Genomic DNA, 24,595 nt, shown 5'->3' on the forward strand with positions numbered 1-24,595 from the left:
AGCCCCCTCTGTCTACCAGAAAGGATGATTATTCCACCACCAGGGGCCCAGTGGGTTTACAATACTTGTTCACGACGCCCTGACTCCATTGCAGAAATGGAGACAGTGCTTTTGAACCATTCAAGTCAATGGAAGCTTTATCACTGACTTCAGTGGACAGAGGATGTGGCTGTCAGTGCTGCTGGTGATCCAGCCTACTGTATGAGATCGGAGTCTGATCCGAATTCAGCTCCAGATTTCCTTTGATGTATATAGCTTCGAAAGCGGAAACCATGCATTGTACGTGGAACTCCAGCACACTTGCTGGTTTGCAACATGAATCAGTTTGTTTCCTTTGCTGACACAATTTCTAAAATGTAAAGGACTTTAAGGAAATGAAAAGGAAAATATCTGCAAAATCCAAGACCATTGGAATATTTTTCTGTTGCATTATCCCTGGTTTTGCTTTGAAAGGAACCACTAAAATAAAACCCAAACAAGACTTAGTTTACAAATCTGGATGGTCAATGCTGTTTGCTCTTAAAGACTGATTTCAAAAATCTCATGACAGGAAGCATTAGAAACTGTGAGATAACAAAGATTTCATACAAAGGATAAGTATTAAGCTATTTTTCCATTCTCCTTTTGCATATATATTAATATTAACCAGCCTATACATTCCTTTAAAAGCATTATTCGCTGCTGTCAATAACCAGAGACAAATTGAAATAACAAGTCAGCATGAGACAAAAATCACAGTGCCAATAATTACAAGGGGGTGAAGCATGCTCCGAGCTGTGCTGTGCCGCTTTGATAGAGGTGAACGCTGGGCAAGAGCAGATTGCATACAAGATAATTAAAAAACACTAGGAGGAGGGTTTTGCATTTAGCAATAGACTTTAATGACTCCCAGGACATTAGAACATAACATGCATCTTGTCAAGAGAATAGAAACCTAGCATTACAGCAAAATAATTGCTTGATTAGAATGAGTGTGGAAGGGAGGAGGTTTAATATTCATTTTGCATTGTCTGAACAGCCTATGGGGAATACAATTTTATGAGATCTATATTTTTGCTTTTTTTAAAAAAGGATTCTTAGCTGGTATCTGAAGAAAATATTGGTATTCTTGAACAGTTATGAAGAGTGCTGACCTTCAATGTTCATTCTTTTCTGTAATAATAATAATAATAAAAAGGTACATAACAGATTTCCTGAAGACATTTGGTACCAGTCTGAATAAATGATATGGTGAATGGAACAAGCAAATGCAAAGTAATGAAAAGATAATGTCCTTGGTGCTAAAACAGACAATGGACATTGGCAATTATCGATTGATTACATTGGTTCAAGTGCACTGCAGAAAAACTGAAATATGAGGCTTATATTTGATTTTTACAAAGTACCTTGAATTCAGTTGTATTTATTTTTCTGTAGATAGTTATAGCCAATAAGGCCACAATCTTGGAGAGAGTTATGCCCATACTGAGCCGTATTCATCTGAGTATTGGGACACAATGGAACTACTCAGGTGAGGAAAGCTATGCAAGTATATAAATGTTAACAGGATCAGGACTTTACAGAGTGGCAACAACATGACAAAAAGTTGTGCGGGACAGGGAGTGAAGATGTACAACACAATTTAGTGTTCAATCCTGTAATGTAGGGTTGCTCCAATTTTCTCAAAACTTTTGGATGAAAAATAGGGGTTTTGATCAAGTTGTCTTCCCCCCCAAAAAAGTGTCTTTCTCTGGAAACTCATGTTTTGAGGTTTTTTTGACAAAAAGTTAGAATTTTCTGAAGAAAAAAAAAAAACACTTTCTATCCATCCCTACTTCAACTCTTAACTAGTGATTAGCTTAATTGGGTAAAGTCTTGACCCCATTGAAGTCAGTGGGAGTTTTCCCATTGGTGTCAAAGAGGCCAGGACTTAACCCAATGACTGATTAGTCATGTGAATCAAGCCTGCTTACACAAATCCGATTTGCAAGGTCCATCTATTTATCCTTTGCAATGATATTTTTCCAGAGAGATGCATCAGAGAAAGAAATTCCATTTGCATAGGAATATTCATTTATCAAAAAGATTAAAAATTGATCAATATGAAAAACTTGGCATTGAATTTTAGGATAGTAAACTGTTGTAGTGAGGGACTGGGTCTTCTCTTGTGCATGTGCAGCACCTAGCACATTGTGGACGCTATGGGAAACAAATTACTAATTTGGAAGCTGGTAAAATGAGAATATTTATGCCTGGTACTAAAAATAAAACACACAAAAAAGGATTTCCCTTCCCACGCCCCACCCCGTCTTGCTATAAGATCATTTTACCAGCACAAAGAGGCTCATTCACTCTGAAATGGTCTGTAAATGTGCACATGTGTGTGAAGCTGAAGATCGAAGTTATATCCCGGCTCTCTGCATCGCTTGGCCTAATAATGAAAGTTGCTTGTGATCAGCCAAGCTCGCAGTGACATCAGAGACGCCTTAGCAGGAGAGGTGGCCTTGTGATCATTTGAAAAACTAATCTGAATAAAATCTAAAAACAGATAAAACTTTCAGCTTCTTTTATATCACTGGCCAGAGCAAACGCTCCAAAAGGGCTTTATTCTTCCTTTGTGGGAGAAAAGGTAGGTTGAGAATGCTGGGAGGGGAAGGGTTGAACAGAGAGTGACTTTGTCAGGAGAAAGTAAGAAAAAGGTGGTGGAAGGCTTTCAAAGGGCAGAGAAAAAGCATGCAAAATGTCCTACGGATCTGCTGTAAAAATTCCTCCTTGTTACTCCAAGCTCACAGTCATGTCACATCAGCCTCTCCTCCTCAGCCATCCAGGCTGCCTCAAGTCCTTTCCTCTACAGCATCTCTAACATCCTTCATTTCCTAATCCTCTCCACTGCCAAATCTCTGGTCCATTCCCTGATCATATCAATCCGCATCCTCAAAGGCATGTAGGTACCTAAATCCCATTGAAATCAATGGGAAAACGGTGCCTAAATACCTTTAGAGGATCTGGGCTATCAAGTCTTAACTACTGTAACCTCCTCTCTGGCCACCCTGACTTCCCCCTGGAGCCACTTTTGTACATCGACTGTGCTACCATCAGGATCATTATCTTCACCTGCTGTCTGACTGTCACTTTCTCAGTGAATGCCTTCACTGGTTACCTCTTTCTTGGCACCTGAAAGGTCTGATTCAAAGGTCATTGAAGTCAGAAGACTCCCGCTGACTTCAGTGGATTTGGAATCAGGCCTTAAATTCACTATTATCATCTTCACGTTTAACACTCTGTGCAACTCTGCCCTCCCTTACATTTGGGCTGTCTTCTCCTCCACCACTGCTCGGTTCCTTCCTTCAGTGGAATGGAGAGGACAGAAATTGAAAGAATGAACCCGTCCAGGGGAAGTCATGGCAGAGATAGCAGACTGCACGTTTGGGGTGGTGAATGGGGAAGTAAGTGGCATTAAGGGAAGGGGGTTTCTGGATAAAGGATACCTAAGTATGTTTTAAGGCTGGAGGAAAGAGGCCAAGTGAGAGAGAGATGGAAGAGGAGCTGGGGGTCAGGAGGAGACTGACTCAAAGAGACGGGTAAAAGGTGAGTGAAACTGGAGTGAAGGAGGAAAGAATCTGAGACATGGAGGAGGTGAAGGGAATTACTTATTTAATTCATTTCAACCCTGGATCTCAAAGGGTGAGAACTCTGAACCCACTGATACCAAAACCACACACTTACGAAGGTTCTGCACGCTCAGCATGGAAGTGGCATCTCTCAAGGGAGAGGATTACCAATCCTATTAGTCCATTGGAATAATTGAGTACACTGATTATTAAAGCACTGCTCCAGGGGCCTGACGTTCCAGGGAAAACATACATTCACGCAGAGCAAAATAATGCAGAATCAACAGTCTAATACATTCACCAGCACCTGGGATCACCCTCCTGCTTTTTACTTTGCTCTCTTTTATATGTATATTTTATTCTCCACAAATAAACATCTCAATGCAAATAAGAAAACGACAGGCTGCTTTGTGTTAATCTGTAATTCAAATGTCTCCCACTGCCAGGAAATGTCGCTGGGGCTCTATGACAGAACATGTCTGCTCTGCTTTATTGACATCAACAACAAGCCAGCCACAGCGATCACTTCTCTCTCCGCAACTCTGAAAATTTGACAAGTGCTGCCAAATCAAAATATGTTTCCCATTCAAAATGGGCATTGGGAGAGATTAGAGTTCCCATGGGAACCGATGGGGGATCTAGTTTACTTTACCACCAACTTATACTCAAGTCTGTGAGGTTCAGAGTGCTCGTGAAGGGCCTGCCTATGTAATCGGCATTGTCAAGTCCAAACTTTCAAAAATCATGAGTCAGGCACCACGAGTTATGAGATTTAAACCAGTTATGAGATGGTTGTGATGGTTTCAGTCACAGAGACCCCCTTTGGACTGTCACCTGATGTGCTGAGACTACCTCTGAGCCCATTTTCCCTGCCAGCTGCAACATAGACCCAGGGTCTGGTCCTCGCCCCCACAGCTGCAGACTTTACCCAAAAAACTGCTCAGCAGGTCACCTATCTCCAGCATCCAGACACCCAGTTCCAAACCCCAAATAAAATAATTTTACTTTGTATAAAGTGTATACAGGGTAAACTCATAAATTGTCCGCCCTCTATAACACTGAAGAGAAATATGCACCGCTGTTTGCTCCCCCAGGTGTTAATCACTTACTCTGGGTTTATTAATAAACAAAAGTGATTTTATTAAGTATAAAAAGTAGGATTTAAGTCATAACTGACAGAACAAAGTAAATTACCAAGCAAAATAAAACAAAACACGCAAGTCTAAGCCTAATACATTAAGAAACTGATTACAGGCAAATCTCACCCTCAGAGATGTTCCAATAAGTTTCTTTCACAGACTAGACTCCTTCCTAGTCTGGGCCAAATCCTTTCCCCTGGTACAGTCCTTGTTAGTTCCAGCAGGCATGTTAGGTGAAAAGAAGGGTATTTCTTGTGACTGGGACTCCCCTTTGTTCTGTTCCACCCCCTTTTATAGCAAAGGTGGGAATCCTTTGTCTCTCTGGGTCCCCACCCCTCCTTCTAAATGGAAAAGCACCAGGTTTAAGATGGATTCCAGTATCAGGTGACATGTTCACATGTCCTGTGAGACCCCTAGTCTCCATTCTTCCTGGGCTGGCCCGCACATACCCCGGAAGGTGTGCAAGTAAACAGAGACATTTACAACCAATTGTCTTAGTCAATGGGAGCCATCAAGATTCCAAACCACCATTAATGGCCCACTCTTTGCATAATTACAATAGGACCTCAGAGTTATACTTCATATTCCTAGTTTCAGATACAAGAATGATACATTCATACAAATAGGATGATTACACTCAATAGATTATAAGCTTTGTAATGACACCTTACAAGAGACCTTTTGCATAAACCACATTCCAGTTACATCATATTCACACTTATAAACAGATTTTTATAAAGCATATGGAGTGCAACGTCACAATGGTATTTACTAATAAATGGGGGTGGGGAGGGGTAATTTTACCTTCTGGTTTCTGAGGCTCTAGCTTTAACGTTTTTCTCCACCATCACAAAGGCTAGAAATGTGGTGTTGTTGTTTTTAATGAAAGCTGAGACTCTCACCACATTGGCTGCCTCCAAGTACAGGAGCTATGACAAATACAAAATGTTGTGAGACTCAAAATAAAATTTCAAGAGTTGGCCACACAGTATCGTACACCCACTGCCCTGTGTTGGAGCAGAGGAGCGTGTGGAGCCATGCCAATCCAGAGGGAAGCGCTGCAGAGGATCATCTCCTATTCAAGTTCTTATACCATGCACATCACTGGGATGTTTGGGAGCCTGAGGCATAATTCTTCCTGGAATTCCCCATCAATGAGAGACACTGCACAAGCTGCAACATCCTAATGATGGAGCAGCATGCTCGCCCATCTCCAGGGCTGGCCACTATAGAACAGGCTCGTGTCATGGTCCCATCTCCTCCATGTCCTCTCCGGGTTGGGTTGCAGACCTGGGGCTCTAGGAGGGAGCCTGTATGCTTCCTTCAAGCATGGAGGGTATGAAAGGGGCAATAATTTTCCCTGTCCCCTTCCCCATATGCCCATTGCAGGCCTGACACAACCTAGCTCAGTATTATAAACTGGCAGATGAGAAGTAACTAGTGCGGGGATTACTGGGTCTCCAGTTCCTAATCATTGTCACCGGCCATGCCAGACTCAGCTGGATGCAGGAGGAGTGGGAAGAGGGATCACCCTACAAAGAGACCCAAAGCTAAAAAAGGGCAAAAAGTTGGCCTAGTTGTTCACTCCCTGAAGACTAAACTAGATGGACCAATAAGCTGATCCATTAAGGCAAAGCTTATGTTGCTAGTAACCAAAGGTTCTTTCCTTGTCCCTCACATTCCAAAGGAATCCACCAGATGTATGATTTTTGGCTGATTCCCTTTAAATACGATGGGCAGGAAATGTACTCTCAGGCTAAGACACGTCTAATGAACGTTCATTGTTTTGTTCCTGGTCCCACAGCAGCATTCCTGCCATGACGATTGCCCTTTTGGATGACCCACATGATACCTTACCAGGGTAGGACAGGTAGAAGGCAGTGACAAGAAGAGAAAAAAGCCTTATTTATTTAAGTGATTAATCCCCGTTTGCAGCACACAGTAAAATGAGAAGAGCAGATCACACACTCAGCGTATTCATCGCTTTAAACAGAATAGACTGCAGCATAAAACATCAAGATACGTGTCCAGGCTCCCCTTGAGACAGTGGGCTTCCAAATAAATTGGACTCCGCATTATATCCCTTTTCTTCGGGGAGAACAATAAATTAAAAAACAAATGCACCGAGATTGGCGCCACAGCAGAAATGAAAAATGAAATCAGAGGAAAAGCAGAGCAGGCTCATAATGAAAGCAGCTCCCTTTGAAGCTATCCCAACACAAGCGCTTTCCCCTCTAGCTTCAGCCATTTTGCGGAGCTTTATTCAAATTGCATCTCTGCAGAGGAATTACTTGAAAGAGAGAGAAGTAATAGATTTTCAGAGCCAATGAAAACAAACCCCCTAGAAACAGGAGAGGGTTTCATTCCCAGAAGGGAGTTCTTTAATCCTTCTCTCATCTTTATCCATCGTAGGCTAGGATGTATCAAACCACAGAGGAGCTCTGTGGTGATGTTGCCAAGTAGGGTGACCAGATGTCCCGATTTTATAGGGACAGTCCCGATATTTGGGGCTTTTTCTTATATAGGCTCCTGTTACCCCCCAACCCCTGTCCCGATTTTTCACACTTGCGGTCTGGTCACTCTATTGTCAAGTGTCTTGGAAGTGCACTGGTCAGTTAACAAACCAAAGCCGCTACTAGAAACGCCTCGTAACTCTGAACTAGAAGGCAACGAGTATCCTTCGTGATGTGGGTGATAGGGCCTCACATAAAATGTTCACTGGGCAATTTCTTTGTTTTGGCAGCTTTACAACAAGGTCTGAATGTAGAGGAAGGGGGCGGGCAGTCTCTGTGGGTACCTTGTTGTCTATGGGGCTACAGCAGAGCAGCTGCAGCCCATCGTGCCCAGCCAAATACATTTCCTGGCACACAGATAGTTTAATTACAGATTTCTGTCTCTTCGTAGTTAGTAGTTTTTTTATTTTCATTGAAATGTTAATTTGTTGGGCTCCTTTTTAAGAAAACTATAACAGGAAGGAGAGGAAAGAGATTATACTGGAAAAAGACAAATACTTTCTCTGCTTTAAAAAAAATATTGCCGAACAATATACCAACGTATGCAGTGATAGTTTTCATTTATATTTTTGCTATAAAATGCTGTATGCTAATGAACTCCACAATTAAGAAGTGTTTTGCTAGTTGGTGATATATTCCTTCTGGGCGTGATACAGAGCCCCTTCTGATCCCATAGACACTGGAAGAAGTGGAAGGCACTCAGCACTGGTAGGATACAGTTCTAGTTCACAGCCTTTCGATTCCCATAGGTTCTGTCTAACCTTTTAAAATAGTTTTGGGTTGCTAGACCAGTGGAAATGACATTTGCCCATGTCTAAAAACCTGGCCCTCAGCCATCTAGGACATCTGCCACTTCCAATACAGAGGCCAAATCCTGCTCCCAGTGCAGTCAGTGGCAATACTCCAATTCCATTTCAATGGGTGCAGAATTGGGTCCTACAATTGTGTCCCCTACATTATAATAGTTCTAAGTGATTCAAACCAGGCGGTTTACAGTGTCCTCTGCTGTAATTTGAATGCAAATAATAAAATCCATTTTTAATTTGTATAATCAGTTATGTTTTGTTTAGTACACTCATGGTTAAGCACAGTCCAAATTCTACTCTTAGTAAGTTCCATGGGTGCATGTGAGCAGAACTGTTGCCCCTGGTTTTTCTTGAGATCTAGTCTAAAGCAATGCAGGTAGTCAAAGAGCTATTTCTAATCTCATCTCATATCCTTTAGCATTTACTACACATTGGGCAGCAGGATAGGTTTCTAAACCTGGGAGCTTTTGAATATTGAGTCTGCAAAAATTGCATTTCCATTCAATTTGAAGCCACGTCATTATGGATATGTCTACACTTCCATTAGATACCTGTGATTGGACTGTGCCAGCTGACTTGGGCTAAGGGGCTCGGACTAGGGGGCTGTTTAACTGTGGTGTAGACATTTGGGCTTGGGCTGGAGTCCAATTTTTGGGACCCTCCTACCTCGCAGGGTCCTAGAGCTTGAGCACAAGCCCAAACCCGAACGTCTACACCACAATTAAACAGTCGCTTGGGTCAATCCATGTGAACAGGAGCCAGCTGTTGGATGTTTAATTGCAGTATAGACATCCCCTATGTCTCTGTTTAGTCCTGTCTACTTGTGTTGCACCATGTCACTTCCCAGGCAAAGGGACAGGGACACAGCAGAATGTTCATAGACCAGATATTGGTTAGGCCACCCAATTTAGCAGATCAGGTTTTGCCCAGAAGAAAGATCATTTGACATGTCTGCAGAAGGCTTGAGTCCCGGTCAAATCCATTAGTCTCTCACCTCGAGATACTCTATGATCATTAGAAAAAGTGGGAGGAAAAAGTGTCTCCAGAGACGGAGGGGCAGCAAATTGCAGAGCAGATCCTAAGAGCATTCAGCACCTTTGGTAAGGACATGTACAAAGTACAACCCTGGCACAAAATCAATGTTTTTTGGAAACCCTATGCTTCCAGATGAATCTGTGACATGAGTATAGCCTGGAGCAAATGAAAATTCAACAGCAGAGCTGGTCAAAAAATAGAAAACCAATTTAGCAAATAACTTCAATATGTAAGGGATTATTTGGTATTACTGAGAGATTAGATGACTCCATCAGAGACAGGGGAATCACCTCCAACTGCCTTTTAGTTTGATGGCACTATTTTAACAAAGGGCTGCCACAAGTCCATGAGAACACTGGTCAGCATGTCACCGAGAAAAGGGCAGTCGCTTTCCATGGAATGCACTGAAAACTACTAAAGCAGAAGAAACTTTGTGTGAGACAGAGAAAGCAGCTCTCTTGCTTTCTTAGAAGTGAAGAGAATGGTGCAGTAGTACTGAACTTCCATCTTTGATATAGAAGTGATCATTGCAATAGTCATCACCATCACATTGATTTTTGGATTGAATTGGGACACTGTCTCTTTAAACAGAAATTCTCTCCTGAGAAGTTCCTGGCACCTTCTAACAGATAGTTCATTCCAACATCCTTTCTATTTAGAAAAAGATTAAGGGATCAGAGAGTAGAACCATCACAACCTCTGTAACTTTATAACTAAATCCCTTTTACCATAAATAACAGGCTTGTTATACTAAGCCTGGTTTGTTGTTACTCCTGCTCCTGAAATCTGGAATCTTGGGCTACTTTAAATCTTGTAAACAGAATAAAGCATTTTATCTGTATTTCTCCTTATTTAATATCTCAGGCCAGCCCCCCAGGACAGTAGTATACCTTGACACTGGCCCCTGCCATTTAACCAGGCAATTATGGATTTCCCAGGAATTCACAGTCTGAAAATAGTTATTGCTGGTATGAAATACATGCTTGATTTATTTTTTTCCTAAACTTAATAATTATCTCCAAAATTGCTTATTGTTTTCTAGAGTCTGATTATCCACTGCCCTATAACTTGCACAGGCATTACCACCTGTGCTAAGTGGGAATAAAACAACACTAAATCTGAAAGGTAGCAATTTTCACCCTCTTTGCACTTTTCTAAATGATTGCAGGAGGTGCCATTTGGTGGAGAAACTGGCCCCAAGTTTAAGGATTTGGGGGACTCTCTCTTTGTTCAGTTTTTCTACAGTGCTTAGCATAATGGGGCCCTGGTCCATGACCAGTAGGCACTACAACAATGCATAATAATAATGACACTGTGAAGTATTACATCTCAGTGCAATAATTGATGCCACAATGTTACCATTTTAGTGGCCTTAATATCAACAACACACACAAAGATGTAACTTTAAATGTAAAGGCAATTGAATTTATTTCTGTAGATAGTGATAAATAGTTGAATTTCTTCCTTTGTACATTTCCAATATGCTCCATCATACACACTTATGCTGTAAAGTTATTCTTCTACTGTATATGCAATGAAAATCATCCATTTTAATAAAAATGAACATTGATTAGTTACTGAATAAACATAAGCGCGAATAAGCATAATAGCAAACCATGATAACTTCATGAATTAATATGTATCCACATTCATATAGCTGGGTCTAAGTGACCTCACACACATTTTAAAACTGGTGTAACTCCATTGTTAATCAGGAGTAACTCTACGTAAGTCAATGGTTTAGAATCAGGCACATTGGCTCCCAGAGCTTTCCTGAAAGATGGTGATTTGAATTCTGCACAATTTTTTGTAGTGCAAAGACAGCCGTACCGATTGATTCATCTATCAATCCAAAACTGCTCAGAGCTAGTATAGATGTTTATAAGTAGTGAGAGCAAAGTCCCTAATGTATTAAAGGAAATGGACTCAAAGGTATTGAAATAATATTCTCAAACAAACATTATTCCCATATGGCTATAAACAGCTATTTAAATTAAAACATTATGGTAGCATATGGCTGTTTTTAAAGAAAAAACCTGGTGAAATCAGAATTCATAAATAAGGTCCTCCAAACCACCTTAACTCTGACCCTGTATGCCTGCCAGCAATCTGGAATCCCCCATTTCTGGTGTGGCATTTGGTGAGGACACACAACTCCTACCACAAGCCAGCAGGAGTCCAGCTTAGCTTTCCAATCTCAACTTAAGTTTCCAATGATGACAATTCGGGGGGAATCATTTTATTTATAAATGGAGGAAATTTGATATGGGAATTGAATGACAGCCAATAGCCAGGGACCTACATGCCATCATCATTCACAATATTGAAGTCAATGGGACTCCTCTCTTGCTTAAACTTAGGCACGAGCTTAAGTACCTGAAAGAATTAGGGCCTTAGGCCCAGATCCACAAAGTGACTTAGGCATCTAAACCCCAAATTTACATGCTAAAGTCCCAGCTTTCGGCATAAAACCCCTGCTCAGCTTCTGCCTAACCCCGCAGGTGCCTAAACTCACTCAGAGCCTACATTTTGTTATAAAATTTCCCTACACTTCCAAGTGTCTGCCTATGTGCACGTGCACTGCTGCCTCACTCTACATGTCTGGGTGCCTATCTCACACCTGAGACGCAGTGTGAAGATCGGTGTTTTCCCACTGACACTACCTATTTTGCCCGTAGAACCCAATCCAGGGAGCACACCTATAGGTTTGGGCCCCATTCAAAATCATCCAAAGGAGAAGGTAGGGTGATGTCTCCATTGTAGCTGTTAGCCCCGTGGTAAGAGCACCTGAGACAGGTAAGACCGGGGTTCAATTCTGCACTCTTCCTGAGGTGGAGAAAGGACTAAGACAGGGGTTTCCTTCCCCTTAAAAGAGTGCCTTAACCACTGGGCTAGGCTGAGGTGGAATCTCTTCTGTTAACATTCTTCCTCTTTGGATAAATAAATAGTCATTGGGCGAGAGAAATCAAGAAACAGTGATTCTATAGCCTATTGGTGAGGGCACCCACCTGGGAGGACAGAGACCAGGATCTACACCCCCTGCTCCAATGACTCTAAGGACTCGTGCAGTGTATAGGGAGCCTAAGCACCTAGCTCAGGCTTTGTCAAATCCAACGTAGCTCCATTGTTTTTTCTAGGTTTCTGAACGTTGGGTATGGCAACACTTTGCATTGCAGCGCCCAAGTCCCTCCACGGATCTTGGTCTTAACCCCTCTGTGGACTCATCTATACAAACACTTCGTTCACAGCAAGCCGGGGTGAAAATCCACCTCCCACTAGCCTAAGTCACTAAGGGTCCTTGTGGACCGCGCTACCATGCACTAAAAGTTCCCTGTGCACTTTGATCTACCCCATTTTGAAAGAGAGTAGATGAAAGTGCATATGGAACTTTTAGTGCATGGCAGCAGGGTCCACGCAGACACTTAATGTTGCAAGGTAGATTTGTACCTCAGTTTGCCGCAAACTAAGTTTTCATACAGACAAGCCGTGTGTCTGAGTTTCCCGACTGTGAAAGAGGGCTATCTGTACTTTGCTATCTCATAGGTAGCTGATGAGGCTTAATTAATGTCTGAAAGTTTGAGTTCAAAAGCACTGGCATAAATGCAAATTACAGTACAAGTCACTGACACTAAGCCCTCCTGCTGTGTCTTCCTCCAGCTGATCAGCCTTATGAAACTGACACAACTCTGCCCCCCAATCAAATCAATATAATACACTTCACATTTCCCAAAGCATCCTTCATGCAGAGCCATCCTCAGAACACACTTTAAAAAGAATCACTTTTTATCTAAAGGAATAAACCTTTGCCAGAGGTCTGAAGGCAAAAGTTAAAGAAAGGGAAGCAGTATACTCTCCACCTCTATCAATTTTATAGGCACAAGGCCTCACACTACCTTGCATTTTGTGTAGTCGTTTACACCTGTGCACAGCACTTAAACAGTGCTACCAAACCAGAACGCAAGTCACTTTACATAAGTGAAAATAACAACCCAATGTGCAAGGCAATGGAGAATCAGCCCTCAATACCTGTTTAGGCCTAGAGCCATAGACTTCCTACAGATGTTTATTAGGTAGCCCCATTTTCAGATGTGGTTTCTTACTTGCATGTTAGTTTAACAGTTAAAAGTTATCAGGATGGAGGAGGTGCATCTCTGGAAGGCTCTTGAGCATATAGCTACACATCAGGTTTGCAAAATACTGCTTTCAAATGTTGCAGGCTGAGCTGCTCCGGAATCTGAATTTCCATTACATGGAAATTCCAATATTTTGACATTTGTTTTCACCATGAACCAGGACAAAAAGTCAAAATATTGAATTCTTTTCCAAAAAGAAAACTTCCAAACAACTTCAATTAGAAAATATCAAAAAGTTTCACTTCAGCTCAGTTTGACATTACACTGTATCTGCCTGATCTGCCACAGTGCCTCATACAAGTTGTAGTTCAGATGTCTAGTACCCCATTCTCATCTATGGGCCAGGTTCCCCACTCAGATAACATCTCCCATGAGCCACTATGGTCACGTGACTCCCATGATATGTCACAGTGGGTGCATGATGGGAGATGAAGTTCACCCACGGAGAGCAGCCCATAGAGGAGAATGGGGAGCATGAGGCACATGAACTATAAAGCCCATGAGGTGTGGCAGCAGCTCAACTGGACACAGTTTAATGTCAAACCAAGCTGAAATGAAATGTTTGGTTCAACAAACTAAAATGCTTCAATTCAAGTCAACCCAAAACAAGACATTTCACTTTGATTCTTTTGTTATGGAAAAATCAAGATGCTGACAAAGTCAACATTTTTCAGTGGAAATTTTTAGTTTTGTGGAAACTACATTTTCTATCAATTTCACAACCAGCTCTTGCTGCAGGGTTTGGAAGTGGATCTGAGGGAGTATATTGCAAATAAATGGGGCAGCATGACCAGATGGTGAGGAAGCTAGACAGGATGGACTCAAGGTTAGTAGGCTAAACTGTAGCAAGCCCCTGGAGACTTTCAATTCCAGGTAGTTCAATACCCATCTCTCTCACATGTACAAACATACACTCACACAGTTGAAGGGGCAGAGGCAGTTGTGCCACCATATGAAATTCAGAGGACTTCCTTTGGTGTCCGGGGAATAATCAGCAAGTGGCTACAGTATGTGCAAGGTGTAAGCAGGATACGTGGCTCTCAGAGCATCAAATGCAGCCCCACAACGAAATCCAGTGACAGAGAGGAAAAATGAAATAGAAGGGAAAGCCCAGGCTGACAGCAGCCTTAGTTGATGCTCCTGGAACACCTGGGCAGGGCTGGAAACCACAGTAGTTTAGGATTTGCGCTATTGCATCTGCTTTGATGCCATGTTTGCAGAGATAGTCCTTGAAAGAATGATGGCTTCATTCCTCTGTCTGAAGAGTATGATGTTATAGTATCTGCCCAGATATGTCTCTGTCATGCTTAGATGACTGCTGTGTGTGTGTATGCTGTCATGTCAGCTATGGCTGCTTATATATATAATATATATCTGAAGATGGCTTGGCAATCTTAAAATAATCTTATTGAACAGAAAATATTAAACTACATTAAGGCTAAATTATTGTTGGCATCAGGAGAGATGAGCCCTCTGTGAATGGTTTCAAATTCAGGAGAATATAAGAAATGAATGCTATACAAATAAATAAATAAAAATGGGTATCATCCCCAATTAAATTAGAAAAATAGAAGCTAGGAAGGGTAGAGGTGCCATCAATGTTGACACTATATGGCAATGGGAAGTGATGGAGTGTGTGGGATATGCCTACAGGAGCAGGGATAATTAGTTAAGAACAATTTGGTGAGGGAGGGGAAGGAGAAACAGGATAGCTCCCAAACACAAATATAAGGATCAGTTTAAAATATGAGCAAGGATCCTGACAATTAAACATTGTGGAATGCTGTATTCAGTGCTCACTGCATCCCATCAGACCATTGGTCCATCTGTTCCAATATTTTAACTGTAACAGTGGCCAATCCCTGATGCTTCAGAGGAAGTTGAAACCCTCCACAATGCACCTGACCAGTTATGCAAGAGGGGAAATAATCCTTCCTGACCCCACAGGCAATCAGTCATCTGAGATCCTGAAACATGAGGTTTGATTAGTCTTACTAACTAATCAGGTGTAACTGCAAGTATTATTAACATTGTGAAAGAGTCATAGATTCCAAGGCCAGATGGGACCATTGTGATCATCTAGTCTGACCTGTAAAACACAGGGCATAGAACATCCCCAAAATAATTCCTAGAGTAGATCTTTTAGAAATACATCCAATTTTAATTTAAAAGTTGGCATTCTATAGAATCCACTGTGACCCTTGGTAAATTGTTCCAATGGTTAATTACTCTCACCATTAAAAATGTATGCCTTATTTCCAGCCTGAATTTGCCTAGCTTCAACTTCCAGCTATTGGATCATATTGTAAATTTCTCAGCCAGATTGAAGCCCATTGTTAAATCTGTTCTGCATGTAGATATTTATAGACAGTAATCAAGTCACCCCTTAACCTTGTCTTTGTTAAGCTAAATAGGTTGAGTTCTGAGAGGCAGAGGGATATTTTCTTTCCATGGCATGGAAACAAGAGAGTGGGAGGAGTAGGAAGTTCAGCATCTCAAAAGACGTGCAAAAGCCTAGAGTTCATATTCTCTTACAACCTGGATGCAAGGTAGATCCACTAAATTGACCCTGGGATCCTATGAACTTTGGTGGCCTCAACTCTCCTGCACAGTCTCTATGAATAAGAGCAATGATGCATTTATATGATTAAATATTTATTTGAAATATATGTTGTGGAGAAAACTAGCCAATGTTTGTCTCATTGCCTTTCTTGGCTGCTTTCAGAATATTTGCTACCATTGCTTGAGTCACGGTGACTCAAAACCAGTCGGAGAACACTTCAACCTCCCTGATCACTCAATTACAGATCTCAAAGTCGCAATGCTCCAACAAAAAAACTTCAAAAACAGACTCCAATGAGAAACTGCAGAATTGGAATTAATTTGCAAACTAGACACCATTAAATTAGGCTTGAATAAAGACTGGGAGTGGATGGGTCATTATACAAAGTAAAAACTGTTTCCCCATGCTAATTTTTTCCCTCCTACTGTTACTCACACCTTCTTGTCAACTGTTGGAAATGGGCCATCCTGATTATCACTACAAAAGTTTTTTTTCTCCTGCTGATAATAGCCCACCTTAATTAATTACTCTCGTTACAGTTGGTATGGCAACACCCATTTTTTCATGTTCTCTGTGTATATATATATATATATATATATCTTCCTACTGTATTTTCCACTGCATGCATCCGATGAAGTGGGTTTTAGCCCACGAAAGCTTATGCTCAAATAAATTTGTTAGTCTCTACGGTTCCACAAGGACTCCTCGTTCTTTTTGCTGATACAGACGAACATGGCTACCCCTCTGAAAGATTTCAGACTGTTTTCTGTGTCCCAGTTGGTAAACCCCAATATCGCAGAAACCTGTACTGGAAACTCAGGTAAAGGGCAGGGGCTGCTTGACACAGTAGACAGTCATTTATAGCACTTCATAGCTGAGCTCTTTCTATGCAATGATAATTGCTTGAAGTCCTCTGGAGTTTACAGCCAGGTTATCATCGGACGGTGGGGAAAAAATGCTTTTCATTGTGCCTCCACGTGTGGATGCTTTCAATGCAATAGAAGCACTGTGGAGGCAGCATTTCATTCAAACACCCCTCTGCTCCCTCCTGCAAAGATTGATGCCTGATTCTCATTTACAAGAAGACCCCTTCACACTACGCTGGCAGTGGAGAGGGGCCTCAGAGCAGGTGCAAATAACTACATACACTCTACAGCCCCTTTATGCTGTCAGAGCCAGAGCAGCATAAAGAGGACTTAGTTTAAATGAGAATCTCCTCCTGAGTTCTTGCATGTCTTATGTCCTGTTTTGAATGCCACGCCCATCAGTGTGATCTCTGAGCACCTGAAAGGTGACGTACATCATGTGGCAGCAGTTGTTCAGTGGAATGAAATAAACAAATGTTAAGCTGGGCACCAAAACCATCATCTTTTATCTTATTTGTGTGAATTCAAAATATTCTACCTACAGAGCAAATTATGTAAATTAGTGTGTGAGAGGGAACAGAGCAGCGGGTTTTGTATTCATTTAATTATAATGAACGTTCTGTGAAATAGCCTGAATCCTGAAGTAAACACCAGTAGAAGCTGCCACTTCATGAAAAATATCCATTGAAAAAATGAAATAATTCACTTTATTATTGGGGGAGGGTGATTGGTTTTGGTATTGTGGAAAGGAAGCAGGAGACGTGGCATTGCATCTAATGCGTAAAGGGTCTCTTCTTCACTCATGGTGAGGAGCAGGGGGAATAGCAGTATACTTGCCGCTTGAATACTGTTAAATATTCTAGGCAGAGCTACTCTGGGATATTGGTGGGTATTGGCAATGCAGCAGTGTTCTAGAGGCAGGGCCGCCCAGAGGATTCAGGGGGCCTGGGGCAAAGCAATTTTGGGGGCCCCTTCCATAAAAAAATGTTGCAATACTCTAGTAACATGTATTTTGAAATGTAAAAAATAACAAGTGAAATACATTCAAAAATTAATTTTTAATAATTTGAAAATACACAAAATACATTATTTAAAAACATTAAATGCTTTAATGGTATGTATATATTTGCAATTACATAATGGGCTATTGCTGGGTGATAGTGATGGTTGGTGCCAATGGGCTGTCGCTGCCTGGGGTGGCGCTACTGTTGCCCAGGGCTGAGTGGGGAGCTGGGCTCTGGGTTGGGGGGTGCCCAGCTCAGAGGGGCTGGGCTCGGAGCTGGGGGTCAGGGCTGTGGGGGAGATGAGGTCAGGGGGGTGTCCGGCTCAGAGGGGCTGGGCTCGGCGCTAGGGGTCAGGGCTGTGGGGGGATGGGGCCGGGGGTGCCCGGCTCAGAGGGGCTGGGCTTGGAGCTGGCGGTCAGGGCTTTGGGGGGATGGGGTCAGGGGGTGCCCAGCTCAGAGGGTCTGGACTTGGAGTGGGGGTCAGGGCTTTGGGGGGGATGGGGTCGGGGGGTGCCCAGCTCAGAGGGTCTGGGCTCAGAGCTGGGGGTCAGGGCTTTGGGGGGATGGGGTCAGGGGGTGCCCAGCTCAGAGGGGCTGGGCTCGGAGCTGGAGGTCAGGGCGGCGGGGGATGGGGTCGGGGGTGTCCGGCTGGACTCAGAGCTGGGGGGTCAGGGCTGTGGGGGGGGGATGGGGTCGGGGGGGTGCCCAGCTCAGAGGGGCTAGGCTCAGAGCTGGGGGTCGGGGGGTGCCCGGCTCAGAGGGGCTTACCATGCTGCCTCCCCCCTCTCCCAGAGCCTCAGCGAGCTGCATCCAGGAGCTCCTGCCGCTCGGCCCCCCCCGGAGCACACAGCCCCACCCCCTTACCACGCGGCTCTGAGCGGGAGGACCTCAGGCCCCGCCCAAGCCTCGCCGCTGCAGCGCTGTCTAGGGCAGCTCCTGGACGCGGCGCGCTGAGGCACCGGGGGATGGGGGAAGGCGGAGGTGGGGGGAGCCTCCGACATTCTCGTGGGGCCCCCTGTGGGTCCCGGGGCAAATTGCCCCACTTGCCCCCCCCCCCCTCCCCCCGGACGGCCCTGGCTAGAGGAGCAACAGAAAAAAGGGCTGGTCTACTGGACCTTACACCTCACTGCTAAAATAGAACTTGCTCCTGAGTATCAACTCTCATGGACTTCAACTGGAGGTGAGGGTGTTCGGCACCTGGCCGTATCATGCAGTTTTGCCATTGGTTTTAAAACCATGGTTTGGAAAGATCATAAACCCAAAGCACATAATCAATCAATCATACTCATTGATGTTCTTTATGATGATATAAAGATTGATCCATGATCGGCCCAGTTCTCTTTTAGACTTAGTGGGCCAGATTCTCCATTGCCATGCCCATTAGATACACCAGTGCAAACTGGGTGTAAAACACTATTAAATTAGAATGGCAATGATTTATGCCCACGCTGGACCGATGTAAATAAATGCACAAGAATGGGCCAAGTTTGAGGGGGAGATGTCTGAAATGGTTGAATTACCCCGAGTTAAAATACAATGTGTTTGTGCAATCTTGGGCAAGTTGCCTGGGGCCACATTTTCAAAAGTGCCCTCTTAATTTGGGTTCTTCAGTGTTCAGATGCCCAAATCTTGACACCTATGGCCTGATTTCCCACCTCCATCCCCCTACGCACATGGTACCAAGCACCCAATGTTCCTATTGCTACAATTGGTGGAGCTGAACCAATGGGAGCAATGGAGGGAAAATTTAGGGGAGGAAAGCCCTATTGCACATACAACCTATCCTTCCTGTAAACTGATCTCATCAGTCTATCAAAAAAGTGTGAGTTATATTATATGCCTTATGATACCCCTTATGCCAGACACACGCTATCTTCCGTACTCAATGTAATTAGTGCTTTGCTATACTCATAGGAACTTACAAAGTGTCACCTCAGATTTAGAGCACTTCTGATGATGGCCATTGGTCAGCCCAGAGAGAGAACCTTATCTACATATAAAAGTTCTACCATTTTAATGATACTGATATAGTTAAAGTGGCAGAGCTCCCGTAGTGTGGACTAAGTTAGGCTGGTTTAGCTATTCCCATACAGGAAGTGGAATAAGCTACACTGGTATAACTGTCTCCACACTAGGGGTTGTGGTGTTACAAATATATTGGTAAAAAAATCATTACCCTAACTGAAATAGTTATACAGGTACAAAAAAAAACCTGTGTAGACCAGATCTAAGAAAACTTGGCAGACACTTAAATATGATGATAAAAAAATAAGATTTTTCTGTAGATAACCAAGTTCATGATTAATGTTTTCCAAGTTATCGAACAGCTAGTAGGCTAGACAGAGATACAGAGACAGGTTGAGTTGAAGAGCTCTCCGAGGAGGACATTGAATTTGGTCTCATCCATAAAGTTGTTGATGAAACAGTTAAATAAAAGCCTTTCACCGAAAATGGAGGTTCCCTGTTTCCTGTTATTTTTATTATGGTAGCACCCAAAATTTCCAGTAAAAATCAGCACTCCATTGTGCTGGGCTCTGTATTAGGATTGCCACCTGTCTGGGTTTTACCTGGATAGTTCATTTTTTGGCTTCTGTATCCGGTTTTTGACTGGAAAGTCGAGTTGAAAAGGGGACCTAGCAACCTTAAATGTTACCTGAACCAAAAGCTGGCTACCACGGGCTGGGAGACGCATCAGGTCATTAACCTTCGCCAGCTTCTGCTCAGCTGGGGATGCCTCCTACCTGCAGGCAGGGTCCCTGAGACGATCCAGCAAGCGATGGGGGGGGGGAGAGGAGCAAGTGATGGGGGGGGCCTTTGGGGAAGAGGCATGGCAGGGGTCAGGGCTTTGAGGGGAAGAGGTGGGGCAGGGCCGGCACCTGGGGGTCCAATTATCAGCAATTAGACAGGTGGCAACTCTACACAGATGCCCCCACCCTGGAGAATTTACAACGTAAGGCCTGACAAATTAACTTGATAGATTTCTCTGCAATTGCTGTTTCCAGGGAGAATTTCTTTTTAATGGCAACTGTTAAAATACAACTAGTGGCATCTGCCACAAATTTAAAGTATTCTGGGTCCCTGAAATTTGCCTAATAGGTATAGCACCCTCAGTTCCATACACACACTAAATCCTCTTCTCCACAGAGCCTACCTGCAATTAAACTAGCTCTGTATAAATCTACAACTGTTGTCACACATTTGGGTTCCTAGGGAATTGCCAGCTGACAGCATTAAAGTTTTATTAGTAAAAACAAAGCATGATAATAAAAAAAACTACACTTTAATAGTAAAAATTTACAACACAAAAGTTCACTCGGGTTTTTTACAGAGCCTGAACAATGTAAAGAGTGTAGATCAGAGGGGGGCGGATGGCTAACAGGTTCTGATTGTCTAACAGGCTCGGAATGATATAATGATAGGCGGTGATATCTCAGTATCTGCCAGTAGAATTCAGAATAGATGTCTGTCATTGGTTTGGAAAAGATCTCCTTTGCAGTGGGGAGTAATGATAGTAACGTATTAGTAAAAAAAGGTACAGTACTGCTGCTCACAAGCCAATTCCCATCGTCATGCAATGCTGTGAAAAAGTTCTGCTGACGCAATGCATTCTAAGTTATGCCTCAGTGCCTTTTCTCACCTTCCCCACATTTAATGAAGCAGAACGAGTTAAAATGATGCATCCACCCAGGGACTTAATCCAGGTTAAAGTCCTGTCTCCCACATCAAGAGCAGAGGAGAATCCTCCACTCCATAGAGGCTATGTTAGCCTTTGCTTTATTTGCATCGTACTCCACTCTGTGAAAGGCCATTTGATCCTTGAAGTAGAAGATCAATCAGCCTCCCCCGTGCTCCCACAGTCCCAGTGAATGAATATCCTTGCTTAAGGTCATCTTGTCAGAAACACCCCAGTCATTGCAATTTAACTGTTCTTGGCGTCTTTTGTGGGGGAGAGGCTAGCTTTTCTATGAAAGGTTACCAACAGGTGTTGCAACTGCAGATTGGATTCAATTCAGCAGGCAGGCATATGTCCTCACAAATGCTTATGTATGAGGGTGCGATGGGGTGTACCAGCCCCACACTGGCTCAGCAGATGTTAATCCGACTCTGAGGGCCAAGGAGACCACACCCCCTCAGCTCTGCTAGGCATGCTCCAGATGGAAGACAGATATAAAAGGGAGCAGCTCAGCTCACTCGCAGCTGACCGCACAAGGGAATGGAGGTGCACTGCAGGTTCCTGTGAAAGGACTGTCGGCACTTCAGAACATGGAGGCAAGCCAGACTGTGACAACCTACGACCCCCAGGCACCCGACACCACAGAGGGAGGAGAGGCTGTGGGAATCCTGAGATGACAAGCTACGGAGGAATGGGTAGGAAGTGACACAGGGGAACTTAACGGGGAATCAGTCGTAGAACTGGGCTTAGCTCGGTGTGGTTCAGTGGGATCCCGTCTGAGCTGGTAGTGGGCAATCCTGCCATCTCCAGGGCCCTGGGTTGGGAACTGTTGGAGTAGAGAGGGCCCAAGACCCCTACCCTGGCCACCACCTGCCCTGAGGTGGCGACCCACCCCCTCCAACCAACGTGACCCTAAGGCAGAGGGCACCTATAGTGATTCTGTCCCTTAGGCCAGACCGCCCTGACCAAGAGCGCAGCTATATGGATCTGGCTGTTAGGCTGCACAGCCCAAACCACCAGGGCAGCTTTATGGACTCTGGCCATTAGGCCACACAGCCCCAGCTGGGAGGGCAACCATACTGAATCTGGCCATTGAGCCGCCCAACCCGGCATTGAAGGACTACCTGGACAGTCCCCGAACCTTAGACCACACTGCCCCAAGACTAGGGACGGTCATTCAAACTCAGCTGTGGGGCCATAATTCCCCTTCACCCTTCTCCCAAAGGGTGATGGGGTGTACCAGTCCAATGACGGGGTTACTATCTGTCAAAAAAAAAAAGCTATGTTGCTAAGTCCCATGTTACTCTCTCTCTCTCTCTGAAACCTAGCTTACTACCCAGGTGAACTAATGGGTGTTTGCTCAGGCCCATTGATTTCTATAGGTATCCTTCCATTGCCTTAAAACGGGCATCATTTTAAATCCTATTGATATCAATATAAATTCCATCATCACTTTGAGCACAGAGGCTAATAATCCTCCCCAGAGGGAGCTGTCTTCAAACAGACAGTGAAATGATTGACCAAACCCACTCTAAAGAAAGATGTTGGGTTACAGATCCTCAATTGGGTTTTATAACTCCTCTCATGCTCCTGGTGCCTCAACCCGCTTGATACGTCAATTAGCAATATAATGGCTGTTCTTTTACTTGACTGGGAGCTCCTGGTACTCTGCTACTCTGAAAAGCAGGCCATATGTGCGCAAATACAGCAGCCATTCTGTGCTCTTCAAAAGCTCCCCACTACCTCAGACTTTAGAAACTATGAAGGGAGAATACTAGCCAAGATCCCATGCAAAACTCCCAGCTTCAATGTCAAACTTCATGGATTTGACGGAGTACTTTTTCCAAAAGTTACCATCATAATTAGAGCCAGGTGAATATTTTTGTCTAACCTTTTTGCAGCAAAAATTGCAGTTTTGGTGACACCAAATTGTTTTGGCCAGAAAAAACAAAAAACAAAAAAAGTTTCTAAAGTGAAAGCATTTCAATTTTTGGAGTTGAAATGCTTTTTCATTTAGAAATTTGCTTCAATTTAATTTTTTTAAATGCAAAACAATGAGAAAAGGTCTGACATTTAAAAAAATGTTCATTTTCGAGTCAAATGACATGTTTTGTTTCACTCAAAATTACTTTTATTTTAAATTTTTAAGTTTGCCCCAGATATTGTTTCAGGTTGACCCAAAACAACGTTTTACATTTCTTTCAGAACTGCCAATGCACCAAAACCCAATATTCACACAGATCTAATCATGATATTAACTTCTTTATGAAATTGTAGACGTGATTCTCCTCTCACTTATTTCAGTTTTACATTGATGAGAAAAGACAAATAAGTACCTGGATATTTCTCAGTTTGATGCCTGCTTCTTCCCATCAGCAGTCTGAAAAAATCATCCCACTTTTGCAGGTCATTCAGCCATTCAATCACCTCAGAACCTCTGTTCTCTGAACCTCAGTTTTCCCAGACTTCTATGCCTGAAACAGGGTTGTGTCTTCCAGTATCTATTAATTAAACTTATTATTATCCAAATGTATTTGCTGTTTTCCAGGGTGAGGGGACTGCACAGTAGTTATAAAGATTTGGCAGTAATAATTATTTTCATTTCAGCCCCAACATGCTGAACAGGTACAGAACATTTCCTTAAGTTTTTACCAAGTATCCCAAGTATCTTCGAGTGCTTGATGCCTTTACTCATGGCCAAGTTTACGGGAGGGTCGGGGGAATCTCAACAGAGATTTTTGCACAGTTCATGCATCAGCCTGGCGCAGAATATTTTCAGCATGGGCCAAAACCAAGGTGTTTTAGGGGGCGGCTAGGGAGAATGATCCTCCAAACATTGATTAATGTTGGTGCAATGTGTTGCAAAGAAAAGAGGGGCTTCCCCCGCCCCCTTCTTCTTTTCTTTAAGATAGCACTGGACTCTGAAATGAACACCAGCAGGAAGAAAGATACTGCACGTCTTTTGAAAAGATATCTCAAGTCTCTGTGCTAAAGTGCTTTCTGTTTGGAGCGCAGACTCAGCATGTGCACCACATTGTGGCACCTTCTTCTGCTGTCTCCCAGATCTTCTTTAACCCTATCATTGCTGGCTATCTCCTGCAGCCTTTGTGCTGCAGAGAGAGGAAGGTGGGTTCTTTTAAGTGCTTATGTTGCCATCGAATGGGCCAGGTTGTGGCTGGCTCTTCTTAGGGCGGGTGGTAGATGAGACTCAAGAAATCTTCCATCTTGGGAAGAGGCGCCCATGCAAAGGCAGCAGCCATCCCAAAGCTGGCA

The sequence above is a fragment of the Chrysemys picta genome, chromosome 6 (assembly GCF_011386835.1).
Source record: "Chrysemys picta bellii isolate R12L10 chromosome 6, ASM1138683v2, whole genome shotgun sequence".
NCBI classification, from domain to species: domain Eukaryota; kingdom Metazoa; phylum Chordata; order Testudines; family Emydidae; genus Chrysemys; species Chrysemys picta.